This window comes from Camellia sinensis, chromosome 11 (assembly GCF_055761805.1).
Source record: "Camellia sinensis isolate YWXY chromosome 11, ASM5576180v1, whole genome shotgun sequence".
NCBI lineage: Eukaryota > Viridiplantae > Streptophyta > Magnoliopsida > Ericales > Theaceae > Camellia > Camellia sinensis.
Window position 1 is genome coordinate 121,022,358 of NC_138971.1, and position 21,349 is coordinate 121,043,706.

At 34.3% G+C, this 21,349-nt stretch overlaps 1 protein-coding gene across 18 annotated transcripts in view; it reads left to right on the plus strand.

Moving 5' to 3' along the window:
• Positions 1 to 11,501: 11,501 nt before the first annotated feature.
• The window catches only part of LOC114293021 (uncharacterized), a 37,597-nt gene continuing 27,749 nt past the window's right edge, over positions 11,502 to 21,349 (plus strand). For 4 of the 18 annotated variants that reach the window (XR_014344422.1, XR_014344419.1, XR_014344415.1 and 1 more), the window contains exons 1-2: positions 11,557 to 11,940; positions 14,113 to 14,295. The gene's annotated coding sequence lies outside the window, so the exon portion shown is untranslated. Of the gene's footprint in view, positions 11,941 to 14,102; positions 14,296 to 21,349 lie in introns of those variants that run through there. The other 14 variants (XR_014344418.1, XR_014344429.1, XR_014344425.1 and 11 more) reach the window with 11 other exon arrangements.

Consider the following 21,349-nt stretch of genomic DNA (forward strand, 5'->3'; position numbering starts at 1 on the left):
ATGAAGAAAATTGAGTTAAGTTTAAGATTAAGATTATGGAAATAAATTTGGAAATTAGTTAATTTGAGTTTGATTTTTGTTATTCTTCATAAATTTAAAACTCATCCTTACATGCATCTTGGATTTCAAGGTTTTTTATTTTAATTCATGTTTAAAAGACTTATGAGTTTGAATTTGGGTTTGATATAAAGAAAATTAATAAAAAAAACTAAATTAGAGCAATTCAGGAAGTAAATTATGATTTGAATATATAAAATTAATTAGTTTTGATCTTAATTTCATACATGCAAATACTTTTCTAAGAGTTTTGTAACTTCAATTTCATGATTTAAAGGAAATAGAAAAGAGTTGGAAATCAATTTCATGTAAATTGAAAGGAATTAGTAAAAGGATGAAGAAATTGAATTAGATTCAAGTTTATGAAAGTTAATTTTGAAATTCCTTATTTTGGATTTGGATTTGATTTTGAGAGTTATAATTAAATTAAGCTTCATGAATTACATGTAATTTCATTGTACATTTAATTTTGAAAAAGAATTTTAGAAAAAAACATGAGTTCATGGGTTTTGATTTTGAAATGAGGTAAGGTTTTGATTTAAATAAATTGATTATTATGCTTTAAGATTCTGAGTAAATGATTTATAACTAAATAAATGTTTATGTTTTCTAAAGTATTTTCAAGTTTGGATCAAGATATGGATGGGTTTAAAGATTGAAAATGCATTTGGAAGCCATTTTTGAGAAATTTGGAACTCATAAATTTTACAGACTGCTCAAGTGGACTAATTACTGCTAGAGCGCACATTGAAGGCTTCTAGTACATTTGCAGTCTTTACAGATCGCTCGAGCGACAAGAAGTTCACTCGAGCAAACAACTCTTTTTCAGCATATTTTGGAAAAATGGCATTTAGTTTGTATTTTTAATCTCATCTCTTTCTAAGCATTCTTAGGCAAGAATTATGACTCAACAAGATTAATAAACTAACAATTAACACAAATTAGTTGGTTAAGGAATAAACCACTGATTTAGTAATAATTGACTAAGAAGCCAAGTAAGAAATTGATCTATTTGGAAGAAAGGGATTTGATAATGAAAGAATATGTGAAATAAGAACCTGGTTCATTTGAATAAGAAAGAATAAGCATAGTACAACTTCAGATTACTTAGATAAAAAATGATAAGAGAAGTCAAGTTTGATCAAGAAGTGATATTGTGTTTGAATGTGTATATGTTATGTGTTTGTGTAGGTCATGCGTTATCGTTTGCCTAATCTGTCTGATCTATCTAATTTGTCTGATTTGCTTTTGGAGCTATCTGTGGGTAACAACTCTATAAAGCTATGTTTGATTATAAGTATTTTCTGACTGAAATGATATGATCTGTTTTCTAAAATGTTATTTTATGAATTATGAATGAATGCCCATTCTTCTTAAATGTATTCATGGCATCCTTAGCATTATGTGATATCTGTTATCTGCTCTGTATACGTCTCATGGAATCATGAGTCAATTGTACATCCCTTGTGATCATAGGTCAACTGTTATGGACCCTTATGAACGTCTCTGTGCACATGAGTTAACTGTTTACGTCCCATATAAATTGGTCAACTGTTCTATTAGCGCTAATGGATGTACCACGTATAACTATTTATGAAATCTGCATAAGTATGAATCTGAATCTGTTTCTGATTTGAAATCTAAATATATATAAAAATCTGTTTCTAATATAAACTATGATTTCTGAATCTGTGATGGACATCATTTGTAAACCTTTTTACCTTGTTATTAACTGGGCTCTAACTCACTATATTATTTATGTATGTAGGTGATCAGGCGCGTGACCAGGCCTAGAGCTTCTGCCTGGACTCTGTCTTGTTAGCCAACCTATATGCCTCCCATGGGGGTTCCAGATATGTCAAGTGGTCAAATCTATGTGAATAAAGTTTAAGTTTTTGTTCATTCTATATTTAGGGCTAAGTCCCTTTTTGTCTAGTCTATATATTTGGTGATGTGTAAATATATGTATATGAAGTTTAAAATTTTTCTGTCCCATATATGTCTTCACAGCTCAATAGATATTGTTTATTTGTATTTTGCTTCCGCTTGCCCCTAATAATTTGATTTATGTATTAGAGGTTTTCAGTAATCTATGGATTACTGGCCGATTACGGTGCCAAACCTATAGGGCGCGGGTTTGGATCGTGATACTTCTCTTCCTATGTGCCATCTCTTACCCTTTAAAATGAAATCAAGAAAAGCTAAACACAAGCTTAAACAAAACTAACTTAACCATATACTACTAAGAACTCTAGGGACTAAAACCTCGTCTAAATGATGAAATACAAGATATGTAACTTGATAAACTACAGCTCTGATACCACATTTATCACACCCCAAATCCAAGCATGATCGGTCGTGGCCCACAAGGACTTAGCCCAAGGCACACGTAAGCCTAAACACAAACCCAATATCACAAAAAATAAATGTAACGATAGTCCAGAAATAAATAAATCAAAACCGAACCCAGTTACAAGTCACAAGTACAAACGGCTAAACCAACCCTAATCAATACCATCCAAACCAATGGGATATAAACAACCCATATAATAGAATAATCCTAAATGAATCTTAGGCCTCGTTTGGGAACCATCCACAAAAGTCAAAAAGTTACTAAAAAAGTCAAAAAGCCAACAACCCATACCAAAAAGTCGAAGATTCCCTTTTCTCTCTACTTTTTGCACATCTTTTCGTAAAAATTCAAAAAGTCATCCCAAACATACTATTTTTTTTACATCACATTTTAGCCAAAAAGTCAAAAAGTTATTAAAAAAACCTGTTCCCAAACGAGGCCTTAATAAATAAATAAATAATATGGACAAACTTAATATAGTGATCTAAAAAATAAACATAAAAAAAAGTAATATAAATGTCCTAGAGGTTCATGCAATTGAGTCCCCGCTATGCCATGAGTCCACTCTAAGTCCTTCTATCACCTAGAATTGATAAACAACTAAGTCAGCTGATAGCTCAGTGAGTAGAAGCATGAATAGTAAATATAGTTTTGAAAACAGGGTTCAATCCCAACATAAGATATATATATATATATATATATCACAGAAACTAGATTGTCATACAATTTTGATAAAGACAATCTGCTTCAAAAAGAAGGTTCTACAGTTCAACAGTTAAAATACACATGTCTTTCAAGAATATAACAGATGACATTCTCCACTTAAAACAAATTGCAACATGATCATCAATAATTTTTTGGGTTCAAAGAATAACAAGTAACATGCCACAAAATTCTCAAGGCAATAAGCCTGCTGGATCCTATATTGAACCAAGAGTCATCCTCGTGGTGGCAATCTAGGCCCTTTTTCTAAGACGATTCGATTGAAGGTCACCTAGCCTAGCCTAGGTCTTTTCCTTACAATCATTGAGCACTAGGGTCATCACAGGCCAACCCAGATCTGTTCTCTAGTGGCTAGAGTCACAGTGGAATGATTTCCTTGAACTTTTATATACAGATAATCCCAATAATCAATACAATTCAGTTTCGCAAAACATGGTAGTTCACCATTATAAGCATGAGACCATAAAAAATAGGTTACAGTATGCCAAGTTTACACATATGTCAGTGTTAATTTAATTCCATTGATAATATAATAATTTATCAAAACAGTTTAGTCCTAAAACAACAATTTAATTTTCCAACAGTTCAGGGTATGGGAACATTTATAAAAACATGTAGCATGCAACTACTCACCTAAACATGGTATAATATAATCCTTACACCGAATAGGAAAATCCAACTAGTACCCTGAACCAAGTATGAAAACTACATGTCACTAGTAACTCAAAAATACTAAAAGAATAAGAAACTAAGTAACCCCAAGCTAAATCACACTATCACAGCTCAACCCAACTCACCGTTACTATTAAATACTATTAAATAATACCTAATTTCATGTTCTTCAAGGTCTAAAATTACCCAAGACAAGGGTTAAGATCGAAACTTAATTAAAAATAACTTTAAGATAAAATAGAATTTTAAACAAGTTTTCTTAATCCATTCGCTAAATTTGAAAATTAAAAACCCACTTCATGCTATTAGAAAAATTTCAAAACCCTCCATATATCAACTAATATATCCTAAGTTTCAAACCCAATTGGTTTTACTTGATTTGCTTATCAAAATAATTATTTACAATTAATTATATCCATACAGGTCGCTTTCTGCAGCACTTTAAAGAAATTAATATTTCTCTTAGTATACCTGAGAAATCGATGCAAGGCCAAAAATTTAAGAAACTAGACTTGTAACCGGTTCTAATGACACTGATTTGATAATTTTTGGATTTATACCCAAAGAAAATGACACTTCCGAATATACTATTTTGTACTAGTTTCCTAGACAAACTTGAACGCATCAGTTTATATGGATTTTGACTCCCAAAAATTATAAAATAATTCTGGCATGAAATTCAATATTTAATTAAGCTGCTGTAAAAATTTCAGTTCAAAATTCATTTGTTTGATATGATTTCTTGATTTTTAATGTTTGTGTTCGTGTGCAAATTTTGTTTTCTTTCTTTAGACTACGAATTACACCCATTATTTCTCATCACCAACCACTACCTTGGCACCCAAACAATACACCCATTTCTCCTATTCCTTACCAACAACAAGTGGATTACACACATGAACCATCACAATATAAAAATATAATAAAATAGGAAACCCACCAATATTGCTGAAAATTTCTCTCCAATCTCTTTTCTCTCTCTTTCTTTCACGACTGCAGCTGTTTTGCGGAGAACAAATAAGAGAGATTAGGGTTTTATTATTATTAACCTTTCATATCATGTGTTTAAAATTAATTGAAATACCCTCTAACAATATTTAATTTGTACTTTAGAATTCACCATCAAAATATTTGAGATTGTAAAATTATTATCATTTAATTTTTTACTTTATTTTTATATTCGGGTTCTCGCAGCACTCATTCGTTTGTCTTCCTCTGGCTTGACTGACTAAAGGTTTTAAGTGGTTGTTCGGTTTAAAACCCTAATCTAACCCAGTGAGCCTTCATTTTGGTTTCGGAGAAAACAAAGGAAACTTTTTTTTTAAAGAGTAATCAACAAGATATCCCTCCCTCTGATTATTTCTGAAACCCTAAACCCTCTTCTAAAACTATCTTCTTCCCCATTTTTTTTTTCTCTCTGTGGATATTTCTAAAATCATCCCTTTTCTAAAACTTGTTGGAAAAATCTTCTGTGTATAACCAATAACTTGAATCCAAATCAAATAAACAAAATAAATTACTTACAATATTTTACCTAAACAACTTATGAACAATAATGATCAAGTCAAGTGTGTGATACACTGCCCTTAAGACAGATTCGCCCCGCTTAGGTACTTACGAAATTATGGCGTCTATCTCTTGGGATAAAATGATCTTACACAGATTGTATTAGCACTAAAAACAATCTGTTCCGGTAAACTAGATCCTATGTTCTATACTCTCAGAAATTTCTCTAAAAACTAGTATGAAGAAAAATGCAAAAAGAGAGCAAAAACGGGAAGAGAATTGAATTTATTTGGATGATCAAATTTGATGGAATGATTTTGTATTTATAGGCATAGTTGGTGATTGTTGGAAGAACCGAACATGTATGATTTCAAACTGAACAGGTTTGATTTCAAATTGAACAGATGCAAACTGTTGAAACATTTTTGAATCTATCTGGAAAGAAACTGAATCTGTCCAGTGCAATTTGTTAAAACAGGTTGAAAATCTGTTTGAATCTGCTTGGACTTGTTTGGAAAAGACATATTGGGTGGAAGCAAAAAATTTGAATTCAAATTGGTGCAAAATTCAAATTTTTTTCTACAATAATATTTTTTTGGAAAAATTCAAATAAATTTTGTCCAAAAAATTAATGCTAAGACCCAATCCACAACCCGCACCTAGCCCGGCTCAGTCGGCCGGATGGCCGGCTGCGGCGGTGCACGTGTGTGGTGGTTTAAGCCAATCCACAACCCGCACCCGGCCTGGCTCGATCGGCCAGACGGACGGCGACACACATGTGTGGTAGTTTGAACCAAAACCCACTTTGTCCATAACTCCTCTAACCTACAAACTTGGGGTGCCCCCAAGTTTGTCCACCTAGAGCTTATATACTCACATAAGCTCTATTAAAGTTTCAATGTGGGACAACCATTTTAAGATAACCCACATTTGACTCTTTAATTTCCTATTTGAACGAACTCGAAATCGACGTCAACTTCTCATTCACTCATAAATGGTTTTGACGTCTCCACCGTGTGACTTGCCATGCGACAAGAAACACGTCACCTCTTTGAACCCACCCCAAAAGACATGTGGGCGTCACTCAAATTTGGGCTTAAAGTTGGCCCAAAATAAGACTATAAAAACCATAATTTTTAAAAAAATTATACTCTTTGATTTTTACCCTATTTTCTGTCTCTAGTGTTCTATCTGAATTTCTATTCTAGTCTCTCTTGGCTCACACTAATTCGAAAATTGAAACGAGGTTGGGTAGGATTTTGTTCTATTTTGCTATTTATATATCTTGGTTGACATTCTTAATGAAATAATCCATTTTTACATTAATTAATATACTATTTTGTATCCATGTTGTTGCTTCCATGACTTGTTCTTGAATTGTTGCAATATATTTCATGAGAAATTTTGGCATTAAAATTATAGGGCCAATTATGTCATTTGAATTTTGATTGCATTTAAGATGTTTGTAAAAATGCCCAGTTCGTTAGCAATTTAAACAAAAGTTTTTTGGAACTATATTTTCATTGCATTTAGATGTTGACAACTTGTGATTGACTTAACATGTTCATAGAAGATTAATCCCAAAATATATTTAGTGATATTCACATGAAGTAACTATAACTTCCCAACTATAATTGCAGGGTGATAAGCACTTACCACTAAAGAAAAGTGGAAGGCCTGCAAGAAGACAGCAACATCTGATTGTTCGGCCAATCCAGCAACATCTACAGGAATGACAGAGCTGCGGATAATTGTAGGGGCCACTTCAGCACTGCCTATAGCTGTATTAGCATTGGTTATCTGCCGATCCTTCAAGGCGGGCATGGAGATGATTGGGGATTCGACGGCCGCTATCTTTAAGGTAGAGGTTGGAGACGACGCAGTAGTAGTGGAAGAATCTAATTCTTTCAGACCTCTACTGATTGGTTATGAGGGCGCTTACCCGATCTCTAGCCAAAGGTTGGGGGCAACGTTCTCAACAGTTGCCATGATAGGAGAAGAAAATGAACCATCTACCACTACAATTGGTGATCATTAGGGCCGATCAGATGCAGCAGGATCAGAAATAGCCTGGGAGGCTGAGAGTGACTCAGCAGCCCTTTGACGCTTTCTAGCGACAACAATCTCCAAAAAATTCTTTAGTGGCATGGCATGATGTCTGAAATAGTAGCCTCCGAACTAGATGACTCTTCTTGAGGTTGTTCTTGTTCAGGTGCTACTTCCTCGATGTTCTCCCGAAGATAATGAAGAATATAAAAATCAAAGCCACTGTCAGCACTAAGATCTATACTGTCAGTCACGATCATGGTACCATAGTAAGGGATGTAGGAAAGCAGCACGTGGGCAACTTGACCTTGGCCTTGTTGTTCTGGTGGCCCTTTGTAAGACCAAGCTTGTTGTAGAAGAGGGAGGTTCACTTGATCTTTCCACTCGCTAGGATTAGAAAAGACCTTAGGAGCTGCAAAAAATGACAAGAAAGCATTAACAAACTGCAATCATAAAGGACGACATCACAGGCAAGTAGAAAGATAGAGGATAACCTGGTTAGCCAATGACCTTGAAAATATGTCGAATTCACTATGAGTGAATTTCCAATTCCCCTCTATTATTACAAACAAATCGTTGACATCCTTGCTAGAGTCAGGAAGCATCTGAACAAGTTGACACTTCGCTGATCTGGGCTTGAAGTAAAACTTCAACCTTTCTTTGGAAGTAAGGACAAAATTATAACAATATCTAATCTTCAAAAGGCCTAGATTGATCCCTAAGATATTGTTCAAGGCAACCACGCCCATAACTATTCTGAAAAAGTTGGGGAAAAGTTAGGAAGGAGGTACCTCATAAAAATGAAACACCTCTCTGAGAAGAGGATGTAGGGGGAATTGAACTCCTCCCTCGACTATGTTTATCAAAGGGAGAGGAATTTGTTCCTTAGATCCCTCCGAGTTACTATCACCAGAATAAGGAGACGGACGATAGCATCATCAAGAATGTAATACAGAGTTCTAAACTCTGTAATACTTTCCTCGGACTCTAAGAAATATCTTAGGCAATTCGTGGTGAAAATAAAAGAAACTAGCAAAAGAAAAAGCAAAAAGAAATTCAAAATCACAATAAGCAAACAAGAGAAAAAACTTACAAGGATTATAGATTAAAACTTCAAGCGAAGGACAGAGGAATACGTATAGGGTTTTGAGAAGACGATAAACAAGGAGGTGAAGAGCAAGAGACAACCCCTCAATTAATATGTCAGAAGCGAGATGGCGCACTAAAAGGCGAAGTGACGGGCTTCATCATTTAATTTAAAACTACTCAAAAAGACGCGTGTCATAGGCAGGGGTATCGACCCGGATTCCGACTAGATCGGCCATGATGTCTTTGGCAATCCGCTACAAAGGATCTCCGAAGAGGGGCAATTGTTGAGAGGTGAAAACATTGACCCAAAGCCTAGAGGTAAAAACATTCGCCCAAAACCCAAGCCTAGCCAAGTAGGACAGATCAAGAGAAAAGCCCAAATCATCACCAGGTCCATAAAGGAAGAGACAGTGTCACGTGACTAAAGCTTAAGTAAAATCGCCTTTTAAAAGGAGATCTGCAGAATGCAAGGATGCACGTCGATCCATTTATAATCAACAGTGAGGACCACAATTGTCAGAGCTAAGGGCATAAGCTTAGCCTACCCAAACGACACAACTGTCCGATGATCTAAATCCAACAGACAAACAATTGGCAAGTTGACCACAGACATCTAAACTGATCTAAGTCGCCACCTCAAGGTGATCCAGCGATAAAGGATCAAAACAACCTAGCCACTTGCCTGACCAATGTCTGGTAGTAAGCAGAGCCCTCAGATTACGATGATCATCCAATGGCCAAAGCCCAAGACGATAGCACTATAAAAAGAGGAATAAGAAAAGCAAAGAGGGTAAAAAAAACAAGTCTTTCTTTTCAACAAAATACAATATGACTGGTCACCATTCTAACTTGACCGTTAGAGGGTCCTCCTTACTATCCCTGGTCGGGAGTGATCACTAACAGGTTGGTTTCTGTTTTCAGAGTATAGGAAGGAGCACTTTATCTCACTTTCTCTGTGGAGAAAATTTCTACCTTCCATAGAATCCATTTTGAAGTCTAAGTTTTCACCGGTTATTGGTCCTACCCTTTTTGTTGCTACTTTGTGCAAATCTGGAAAAACTGAAATCTTTTAATTTTTGAAAACAAATTTACTCCTTGATAACATAATATTTGTAACATCCAAAGATTTGCTTCTGAAATAAAAGATGTTTTTAAATGCTCTATTGTTTATCCTTCAGCTAATTTGCTGGTTGTGTGGACTCCTCCCTTTGCAGGAAAATTGAAGATGAACATGGATGACAGCTCGGGAGGTGACCCAAGTGATGCGATGAGAAAGGAATTTGGCTTTGCGGCTTCAACAGAAAACTTACCAACTACTCAAGCATTGAGGCAAGAATCTAGGCCATTTAACGAGGTTTGACAATTGCTTTTGAGAAGGGCTACAAGAATCTGATCATTGAGACCGATTTTGTGGAAGCCATTGACTTGCAGAAGGAGAAAGTTAAGGTTATTTCTTCTTTTCGAAGTTTGGTGGAAGACTCTAAGTTCCTCATCTGAAGATGCAGCTACACAATTCAACATGCCTTAAGGGCAACATGAGTGCCGATGGTTTGGCTAAGCTGGGTGCAGATCAAGATAAATCGCTGATTGTCATAGAAGACCCCCAAATGGGATCCGCAACCAAGTTATGGCTGATTTGATTGGACAAAGCTACCTTAGAAAGGGGCTAGTGGTTCTTTTAGTTTCTCTTTTTTATTTTTTTTGTTTGCATGTTTCGTCTATTTTAAATTTTTTGATGTACCAAGAAAAAAAGAAAAAAAAAGAAAAACTTATGAATCCTCCGAAAGCTATTATTGAATTTCGATTGGGGGTTAGAACATCTCTATCAGTTCCCTTATAATAGCTAATTCTTTAGAAATTCTTCTCCAACAGATCCCTTATACCATCCCTTATATGTAGGATTGCTACAGTGACTTCCTATTTGTAAGGAGTCACTGTAGTTCCCTTATATCTGATAAATTCTTATTTTATTTCGTTGAAGGCTTGAGGAGAAGTCCCTTAGATGTCTCTCTGGACGTCTCCTCGGACATCTGTCCGGATATCCGTGAGTGCCTTGTAGCTAAAGAAGAAAAATGCTAAAAAATGACCTAACCGGTTGTCCACCCGAACGTCCGGCCGGTCAACCTCTCGGACGTCTGGCCCTCGCCTTTGCTTTTGCTGTTTTCTTCTGTAATTAATTGACTTTAAAGGCAGTGCTATAAAGCCTCCATTTTTGACTTCAAATGATATTGTTTAATTATTTTAGGGCAAATTACACAAATAGTCCCTATAGTTTGAGACTCATGTCACTTTGGTCCCTGACTTTTCAATTGTGACACATTTGTCCTTGAATTTTCAATCTTGTTTCAAATAAGGACAATTGAAGATAATATTGTTTAATTTCAAAGGCAAAATAGTCAATTTAATAAAATATAAACTAATTTGACAAAAATAAATGTCAAAAAAATATTTGTAATTTTTTAAAAATTATTTTTATCTACCAACGAAAAAATTATGTAAAATTGATAAAAATTACATAATTAATTTTAAAATTAATTTTACATGATCATCATCCAAACACATAATAAAAAATAATATGGTAAAAAAAAAAATAAATGTCTAAAAGATTTATCAATTTTACATAATTTTATTTTTAGTGGGTATAAATAATTTTTAAAAATTCAAAAATATTTGTTTGACATTTATTTTTGTCAAATTAGTTTATATTTTATCAAATTGACAATTTTACCCTTGAAAAATCTAATGATATCTTCAATTGTCCTTATTTGGAACAAATTCAAAATTCAAGATCAAATGTGTCACAATTGAAAAGTCAGGACCAAAATAACACAAGTCCCAAACTATAGGGACTATTAGTGTAATTTTATTACTGAAAAATATTCAAATTTAAAAATAATTAAAAAAATTATTTTAATAGAAGAGGACAAGAATAGAGAATTTGTTGAAGAAGTTGGACGAAAAAATAATTTTTAAAATAAAAAATAAATTTTTAAATATAATAATTCCTAAAATAGAAAATAAATTTTTTAATAATATTTTTGGGTAAAATTTAGGCAAGCTGCTCTTCTTCAATGTGATATGACGTAGCCAATTTTGCTCCTCAGATGCTTCTCCTCTGTTCTCTCTTTCGACCTCTCTCTTTGTGATCTTCACCTTTGCTTTGACCATCTCTATCTCCACCCGGTCATCCATGCGTCACTCTATCTCTCGCGCAGATCCCTCCATCTCTATCTCCACAGATCCTCCCTGCCTCTCTCTTCCCTCTGTTTTATCTCTCTCTAAACCCTAAACCCTTTGGATCTCTCTATATTCGATCCATCTGACAATCCCGAAACCATTGAAATCGACTCCTTCAAATCGTCTTTCAGATGGAGAAGATGAAGACGAAGTACAAACAAACCCTAAGACAAAGCAAGCAGATGAAGAAGATGAACAAGACAAAAGCTTGAGATTGCTGAAATCGTCTGAAATCCATCGCGCGTCTTCAAATCGAGGTATTTATTTTTTTGAAATCTTCTCTCTGATGATGGAGAATTGCTTAAAATTTGGCACAAGCTTTGGCATTGCCATAATTTGGCAGCCAATATAGCTTTTTGCCAATTGTTGCCAAAATTTGGCAATGCCAGCTCCATTGGCAGCCCACTGTGGATGTTCATATGTATAAATTATTTTGATGGCTTATTACCTTTGATGTTAAACCTTTCATTCTTTGTTATGTAGGCTTATTACTATTATGTACTCATGATCGTTATGTTTATTTATTCCTTTTTTATTTAAAAATTAACAATATTAAACGTCATTAGGTTAAGTCGTGGTAAGTTAACATAATTTCTTAAAATTCTTGTCTATCCTAATTTGTTTCACCAGTAAGAGTTATTTTCTTATTTTACAATGTTTAAATCAAATATCGTTAGGTTAAGTGCTGTTATGTTAATTTAAAATTTTAAAATACATGCCAATCCTTATTATTTTACCAATTTTAAAAACTGACAATAATATTTATGGTCATTGTACATGCAGGAGACAAACAATTCAATGATTGTAAATTTTATTTTACGCAATTAGAGTCCACTTTTTATTGATATCTTATATTTGTTATAAAAATGTTACAAAAGTACATAGTAATTTAACACAAACATGGTTCTTTCTAGATAAAAATTCTTAAGATATAAAAAGAGTTGATTTACTCATAAAACTGTGAAAAGAGGGGGCCAATCTTTGTATACTCTCATGATGTGGCATTTTGAAAATGTAAGTATTTAGAGTGGCACGTAAGCACCGATTAGTTGAGAGTAAAAGATTTGGGTTAAACTTTACTTTTATTACTGTACATTAGACGAGGTTAAGAAAGAAAGACAAAGTAATTTTGTATTATTACGTATATGTCTGCTCAAAGCCTTTTAGGTAAAGGGTGACATATGGATGGGTTGGGTTGGGTCAGGTGAAGATGGGTGTTGTGTTTAAATGGATTAACCCTGAACCTGCCCAATTAGCAAACAAGTTATACTTGGACAGATTTAGCTGTACACAGGTCGTGCACATGGACCCATTTTGATCAGTTTAATTACTTATCTCTGCCAAGAACCATTTTTAGCTGACCATTTTATGAGTATCTTTTTTTGGATCCAATCCATTTTCGTGGCCCGACCCATTGGCCAAGATTTGTTTTCCCATTCCTTGGTACAATTGTTCTAGTGGCTAGCCTGTTGAACACTATAATTACAAGTGGGTGGTTTAATTAAAAATTCCTAGTGAACAGAAAAGCAGAAACTTTTTCTCTTGTTCTTGGTCTTAAACGTTTAAGTAAATAAAAAGTATTACTGCTGTGAGGTCAACCTTGTTTTTGTTTTAAGCAATATGCGGCCCAAAGTTCAATTGTTACACTCATGTGATGAACCAAATAGACACTGTTTCACACATGTGGTGTTCTCACTGGCTAAGTCTTATGGAGGGTTCCTGAATGTCCATCATAAAGATGCTGAATAAACAAATAGAATCCAATTATTTATTTATTATTTTTATTTTTTTATACATCAATTGGGGTTGGATGTTAGTTGTTAAGGGAAGGGGAACCACAAAGAGTGTCAAACTCTTCCCCATAAGATTTGAATTCAAAACCTCACACTACAAAGTGGTGTTGCACAATCACAAGGCCAAGGCTGTTGTTAACTAGAAACTAATTTAGTGCATTGATTTCTTCTTTTTGGTAATTTCAAGTTAAACAATTTGGTTTTGACGTAGGACCAAGTGCTTTGGAATCACTATAATACTAGATCTAATACTAAACCTATGAAGCACGGGTACTCTAAAAATGTTGCCGTACAAGTACCGGGTACTTCTCGGGTGGGGGTACATGTACCGGTACGGCTGCACGCGTACCGGGTACGCAAAAAACGCACCGGGTACGTTTTATATGGTTAGTATACTAATGGGTACGCCATGGGTACACCACAGGTATGCCATGGGTATGTTTTGGGTACTCCGGTGTAAAAAATGAGATTTTTTTATAAATTAAAGGGTACCGGAGCAGTTTTTTATGTCTATTTTAAAGAATTATAAAAATCTGGGGTTCTTTTGTAAGAAATAAAACATAAATAAAAAATGAAACCAAATAAAATTAGGGTTCTTTATTCACTCTATCATTCAATCATCTCAGCTCCTTCTAGATCTCATTCCGAAATACTCCAAGGTTGAAGAACTTCGAAGGTGCTAGGGTTCCATGTCTATTCGATCATCTCCTTCCAGAAATACTCCCAAGAGAGTTTGAAGAACACTTCGAAGGTGCGATTGAAAGGTTTAATCGAAGGTGCTGCTGATTGATTCTCTCATTCGAAGGTGCAATTGAAGAGGTAAGTTCATCTTCGATTCTTTCCCCTTTTCTTCTTCGATTCTTTATCCTCTTTCTTTCATTTTTTTTTTCCAGATTTTTGTGCTGTTTCTTCGCTGCAAACGATCGATTCTTCTTTTCTCTTTGGTTTTCTCTTTCTTTGATCCTTCATTTTCTTCATCTTCTTCATCATTTTTCTTGAACTTTTTTTTTTTTTTTTTTTTTTTTTTTTTTTTTTTTTTTCTGATATATGCCAGATTTTTGAACTAAAATCTGTCCAGATTTTTGAACTAAGATTTGTCCTTATTTTGTTTTTCTTTTGATATATGTCCAGCTTTTTGAACTTGAACTAAGATCTGTCCTTATATATATATGTATATTTTTTTTCTGATATATGTCCAGTTATTTGAACTAAAATCTGTCCAGATTTGTTGAATTAAGATCTGTCCTTATTTTTTTAATTTTTTTTTTCCTGATGTATGTCATATATATATGCAATATGATATTGGTTGTAAAGCTTGACGACAAATTAAAATCCCTTGACACCTTAAATTCTCTTTCGTGGCCGTTTATTTTGAGGGGGAGGGATGGGGGTTTTGTAACTGAAAAACAGAGCATTAATTTGTGATGCATAACCATTGGTTTTGAGTTAAGTTAATTTTTCTGTTTGCAATGCTTGATGTTGTGGGTGGATATGATCGATTCTTCTTTTCTCTTTAGTTTTGATATTTAATTTTAATTTGTAGGTTGGATCCTTTAACCATAATTATAAAAAAAATAAAAAAAAATATCGGCGTACCGCAACCGTACCCGTATCATATTTTTTTGGGGTTTTCCGTATCGGCGTACCCGCAATCGTACCCCCACCCGTCCCCGCACCCGCACCCGCACCCGTGCTTCCTAGTACTAAACTCATGTAGGGAAGATTAGGAAACTTACAGAAATGCTCATCGCAGCTGGGGTTTATGGCTGATTAAGTAATGAAAAGTTAGGTAGCTTACCGAGTTAAAATCAATGCTACAATTGGTTTGATTTCAAACTGTGAGCTTGTTGGATTTTGTACTATTTTACGTGTTTGGGGTTGCGTTCAAAATGTCAAAAGGTCGGGGAAAGAGTTCTGTTTCGTTGGTGTTTTAATCATTTAATAGGGGCCCTTTTTGAAAGCTTTGATGATTTAACTCCTAAAAAATAGCCTGGCTTTCATGAGCAAGGAGAAGGATTCATAGGAACAAGATGGAGAATATTTTAGGTTTCTATCTGAGTTTATTCCTTCAGAGCTGCACCTGAAGCAAGGTTGCCATACATTGGCCCTGTTTGGTACAGCTTAATTTCAGCTTATTTCAGCTTTCAGCTTAATTTAAGCTATTTTGATGTGTTTGGTTTAGCTTATAGCTTATAGCTTATAGCTTTGTGGAAGTCAGAAAACAGCTTATTCTTTGAGTGGGGCAGGAGATGCTTTAAGAATAAGCTGGAAATCAGCTTAAGCTGAAAGTTATAAGCTATAAGCTGTTTAGGCATAAGCTATAAGCACTTTCCCACAGCTCTACCAAACGGGGCCATTATACAGAGTTCCAAATTTTCTCAAAAAAATTTGGAAATCAATTCTATTGATTAGACTTATTGACATGCATGTACCATATGTAGGTTGTTGGGTTCTAATTCAACTTGGTCTGAAACTTAAGAAATAGAAACTGAGGCCCTTTGACTTGTTGAAAAAATCTAGATCATATAAATTCTCCATAAAACCATAACTTAGCATACAATACAACCCATGGACCAAAACCATAGCCCCTGTCAAGTGAATTTTGAAAATTAGCAAATGATCCCTAACATTTAAATCTAAGAAAGGCAAAGTTTTTAAAGGTGAATGCGTAATGTGAGGCGTTTTATCCCTCATGAGGTGAGGCGTAAACATTTCAAATTCTGAATTTTTATATTTAGTAAATATTTTAAAACAAAAAATAAATACATCAAAATTAAATATAAAGGTGTAAATACTTTTATGCTCAAGGCTCATTGCAGAGAATGAAGCTTTGCTTTATTAAAAGTGAAATTGGTATTCTTAGTTTTGGTGATTGAGCTTCTCACTGAGCATTAACTTTGTGTTTTTTCTTGATTAGTCATACTTAATTTTTCCTATGAAATATAGTTGTAAAATGGTTCTTTTTTATTTTTTGTATTTAAACCATCTACTAGAGTAAGTTTAGTAAGACCCTAAGACAAACTCTTCATATGTGTACTCCTCACATGCTTATGCGTAAAAGACGTATAAGGCGCAGCTAAAACGCATGTCTCAGACTATGTGCACAAGCCTTTGGGGAGTAAAGCCTAAGAATCAAAGCCTTGAGGCGTTTTTCGTTAGCCTCGCCTCGAGGCGAGCATTGAGGCAGGCTTCAGTAAAGCCTTTTAAAGGTAATAAAAGATAAATAAAATTGCACAATAGGCTATTGAGCTACTATAAAAAGTAGAGGTGCGCAAATGAATAGATGAACTTGCAAACTGAACCAATCAGGTCTTCATAGTTGGGCTTGTTCGTTATGGGACAATTCTCCATTTGGTTTTGGATCCAAAAATTCCCATGATTGACGCTGTCGTTTTAGTTCTTGGTTTAGGGCTCAAGTAATGTGGAACAACTTGAGAACTAACCCCATGTATATATAATATAATATTTATTATAGATGTAAATTTTCTTGATTTGTCTTGATTACCTTGGCTTTAACAATGTACAAAAATCATTTGCATAGCATGTGTTGTTGACTTTATGTTTGAGTATTTACAAAAATTTTAGTGGACAATTGAAGTGTTATAAAATGCGAGTAGAACTATGGGAGCCTGAAGATTTTCAGTTTTGATTAGTTGTATTCCGTTCATTCATTGGTTTGGTTCTAGGTTTGGAATTTCCATAACTCACTAGGTTCATTTGGTTTTGGGTCTAGAACTAACCCAACTTAACCCAACCCAACCAACCCATGCTCACCCCTACTAAAATTTTAAGTGGAGACTTAAAATTCAAATTAGAAATTATTAGATGAAGTCTCAAGTATATTGTTTCTATATATTTATTGGATGTCTCTTAAACTTAATTTCAAAGAGTTTGACCATGTATTTTGCGGACTTTATGGTTAGGGATTTCTAAACTTTTTAGTGGGCAACTAAATATTTAATTCAAGTAGAACTGTTGGTCAACATGAAGCAACCTGAGTTTTTCATTTTGGGTGGAATGAGTTCCATTCATTGTTCCGTTTGGTGGTGTGTCCAAAATTCCCATAACCAACAAGGCCTGTTTGATTCTCGGTCTGGCATTGACCCAACTGAATCGAAATTATTAAATGAAGTTTCGGGTACTTGCATACAAAATTTTAGAATTGCCATTTTTTTGTTAACATGCCCGACTTCATTCTCCGCCAAATTATGAGAAAGCTTGCCTTCAATGTAGTATTCTAGGAATAAAGAAAATAAATAAAAAGGAATCATGGCTTTTATTCTTGGAAGATTGAAATTCCTTTTTCGGTTTTTTTAAGTTAGTTTAAAATTTTTTATTTTTTATTTTTTTGTTAACTCATTACTTCTTTTGTTTTGTTTTTTATTTTTTTTAATAGTCCACTTCATTTTTAATAGAGGCACAAGATAGTCTTGACGATGGTGCTTTAACTATATTTGAGATCGATGGTGTTAGGAAGAGATATCGGCTCAATTGTTTTCATATAGTGGTTGAAGTAGAAATACTGTACAATAAAATGATGGAACATCCGAACAGTCATATATACACTCCTCTTCCAATTTTCTAAGTCAAGGAGGACAGTGGCAACGAGTGTACGGAAGAATTGCATTTTGTTGCCATACCTCGAAGGGGAGTTACAATTGAAGATTTTTTGAAAACATCGTCAAATAGAGATTCACTCTTTGATTCTCTCCATTCAGATTAATATAAGAAACTAATGAAAGAGATTATCAAAGTTGTTATTCATCTAAAGGACATAAGTGATTTAATAATCAAATTAGGTCTTCAAACTGTCACAGTATTACATGACAGACAATTTTCTCAACATTGTATTGCCAAATTTTTTGGTGTCAAAATTTTCAGTAAGTTGAAATGCTGCTAGTAAAAATGATTTATTTATTTACTTATTTATTTATTCTTATGGAATTTTTATCTTTATGTATTGTAATATAGGAGAGCAAAATAAGGTGTTAGGTTTTTGTAATTGGCAATCCTGTTTGATAAAATTCTTTTCAGTTGTAATTTTATTTGATCTTTTATTTGAGTGAGGCTGTGAGTATTTAGATGCGATTCCAACCTGAATTGTGCTTATGCAGAGGAGTTTATAATCTTAATCCTATCATGTTTGCCACTTTGCTGACTATGTCACGACCTTTTAGAAGTTTCACTCGCCTGCAAAAGTACTGGAAGTTGTTTTTTTCTGCTCGAGCAACCATTCCTGTGTTCGAGCATAAACCCTGTTTAGTCTCACGCGTTTTAGGCACTCTGCTCAAGCAGCCATTCTTGCCGTCGAGCGGAGATCGCGGATCTGTTTGCTATAAAAGCTGTGGTTTAGTCAGATGTTAGGGTACGGCTTCCAGATCTTCTTTTTAGGTATTAGGGTTTTCTTCTGGAGCTTCTTTGCTTGTTTCCTTTGATATCTGTGAGAGTTTAATTATGAATTGAGTGGATTATGTCAAAGGGTTTGTTTAGTTTGTTTTATTCACTCAGCAGCATCGATATCAGTCTTCGTCCTCGTATAGATCAATTTGATAAATGCTAACAACTTTGATGAGGGAGTTATTACCTTATGAAAAATCTAAAATCCCGGATATATTGATTTGTGATTATGTACTAATTTTAAACAGTAAATAACAATCTCAATCAAACAATCAAAGACAAATTGACACAACAATTTTACGTGAAAAAATCACAATTGGAGCGCCTCCAACTGTGATAAAAAATCACGGGCCAAGGCCACAAAACAATTCACTAAGAAGGCACAAATGAATTACACAAGTGTACTCTCAATTTCCTAATGAATTCACGCTTGAATTGAACCGACCCCTATGTGCCTCTTCCAGCCCCGTCTTCACCTCGGAATTGTCTTGCCCAACGTTGAATCCACAACACCGATGTCGAATCCACGACGATGAGCCACTCCGGAATCCACTAAAGCTTCAGGTTTATGTTCCACGGAACCCACCAATGCCGATATTAAATTTGTTGGCATTTATCATATTGATCTATACGGGGACAAAGATTGATATCGATGCTGCTGAGTGAATAAAACAAACTAAACAAACCCTTTGATATAATCCACTTAATTCATGATTAAACTCTCACAAATATCAAAGGAAACAAGCAAAAAAGTTCCAGAAGAAAACCCTAATACCTAAGAAGAAGATCTGGAAGCTGTACCCTAAAACCTGATTGAACCGCAACTTTTATAGCAAACAGATCTGCGATCTCTGTTCGAGCGCAAGAATGGCCGGTCGAGCAGAGTGACTAAAACGCGTGAGACTAAACAGGGTCTACGCTCGAGCACAAGAATGGCTGCTCGAGCGGAAAAAAACAACTCCCAGTACTTTTGCAAGCGAGTGAAACTTCTGAAAGGTTGTGACATAGTCAGCGAAGTGGCAAACATGATAGGATTAAGATCATAAACTCTGCTACATAGGCACAATTCAGGTTAGATTCGCATCTAAATACTCATAGCCTCATTGAAATAAAAGATCAATTAAAATTACAACTGAAAAGAATTTTATCAAACAAGATTGCCAATTACAAAAATCTAATATCTTGTTTTGCTTTCCTATATAATAGTACATAAAGATAAAAATTAAATCCACAAGAATAAATAAATAAGTAAATAAATAAATCATTTTTACTAGCAGAATTTCAACTTACTGAAAATTTTGCCACAAAAAAATTTGGCAATACAATGTTGAGGAAATTGTCTGTCATGTAATAATGTGACAGTTTGAAGATCTAATTTGATTGCTAAATCACTTATGCCCTTTAGATGAATAACAATTTTGATAATCTCCTTCATTAGTTTCTTATATTGATCCGAATGGAGGGAATCAAAGAGTGAATCTCTATTTGACGATGTTTTCAAAAAATCTTCAATTGTAACTCCCCTTTGAAGTATGGCAACAAAATGCAATTCTTCCTTACACTCGTTGCCACTGTCCTCCTTGACTTGGGAAATTGGAAGAGGGGTGTATATTTGACTGTTCGGATGTTCCATGATTTTATTGTACAGCATTTCTACTTCAACCACTATATGAAAATGATTGAGCCGATATCTCTTCCTAACACCATCGATCTCAAATATAGTTAAAGCACCATCGTCAAGACTATCTTGTGCCTCTATTAAAAATGAAGTGGACTATTAAAAAAAATAAAAAACAAAACAAAAGAAGTAATGAGTTAACAAAAAAATAAAAAATAAAAAATTTTAAACTAACTTATAAGTTATTCTTTGTATGAAATATGTTATAGCTATAGGGAACCGTAGGAGCTTGGACATTCTCTTTTTGCCAGCTACATGTCACGGCCTTGGTTATTTCCAAGTTATCCGCGTGGCTCCGAGACAATCACAAGTCTTACTTGGTGATGCTAAGTCGGTCTAACTCACAAATTTGCAAGAAAAGCATGTAAGAAGACAAAAAGAGTTTGAGAGAATGTCTTTGTATTCACTTTAAAGGGACTTGGTACAATTCTTGGATTGATTGGAACAAATGAGCGCCTCTCCTATTTATAGGCTTCTTAAGAGCATTCTAGAACACACAAGAAAGTGTCATGTAGAAGCTTCCCATGGAAGCCTTCTTACTAGCTACAAGAACATTCTAGAATGTCTTCTAGAAATATCTATATAAATATCTACAAGTCTAGTTATATGTACAAGTATGATCTACTTCCAAAATCAATTTAAGACCAAATAAGAATAATAAATAATACCCACTCATGGGCAACCCCTATTAACTCATATCAACAAATATGAAAATTGTCAAAATACCCCTAACCTAAAAATCCTAGAAAATATAAACTAATAATAAAATAGGACTATAATAATACTAAAACATGATTA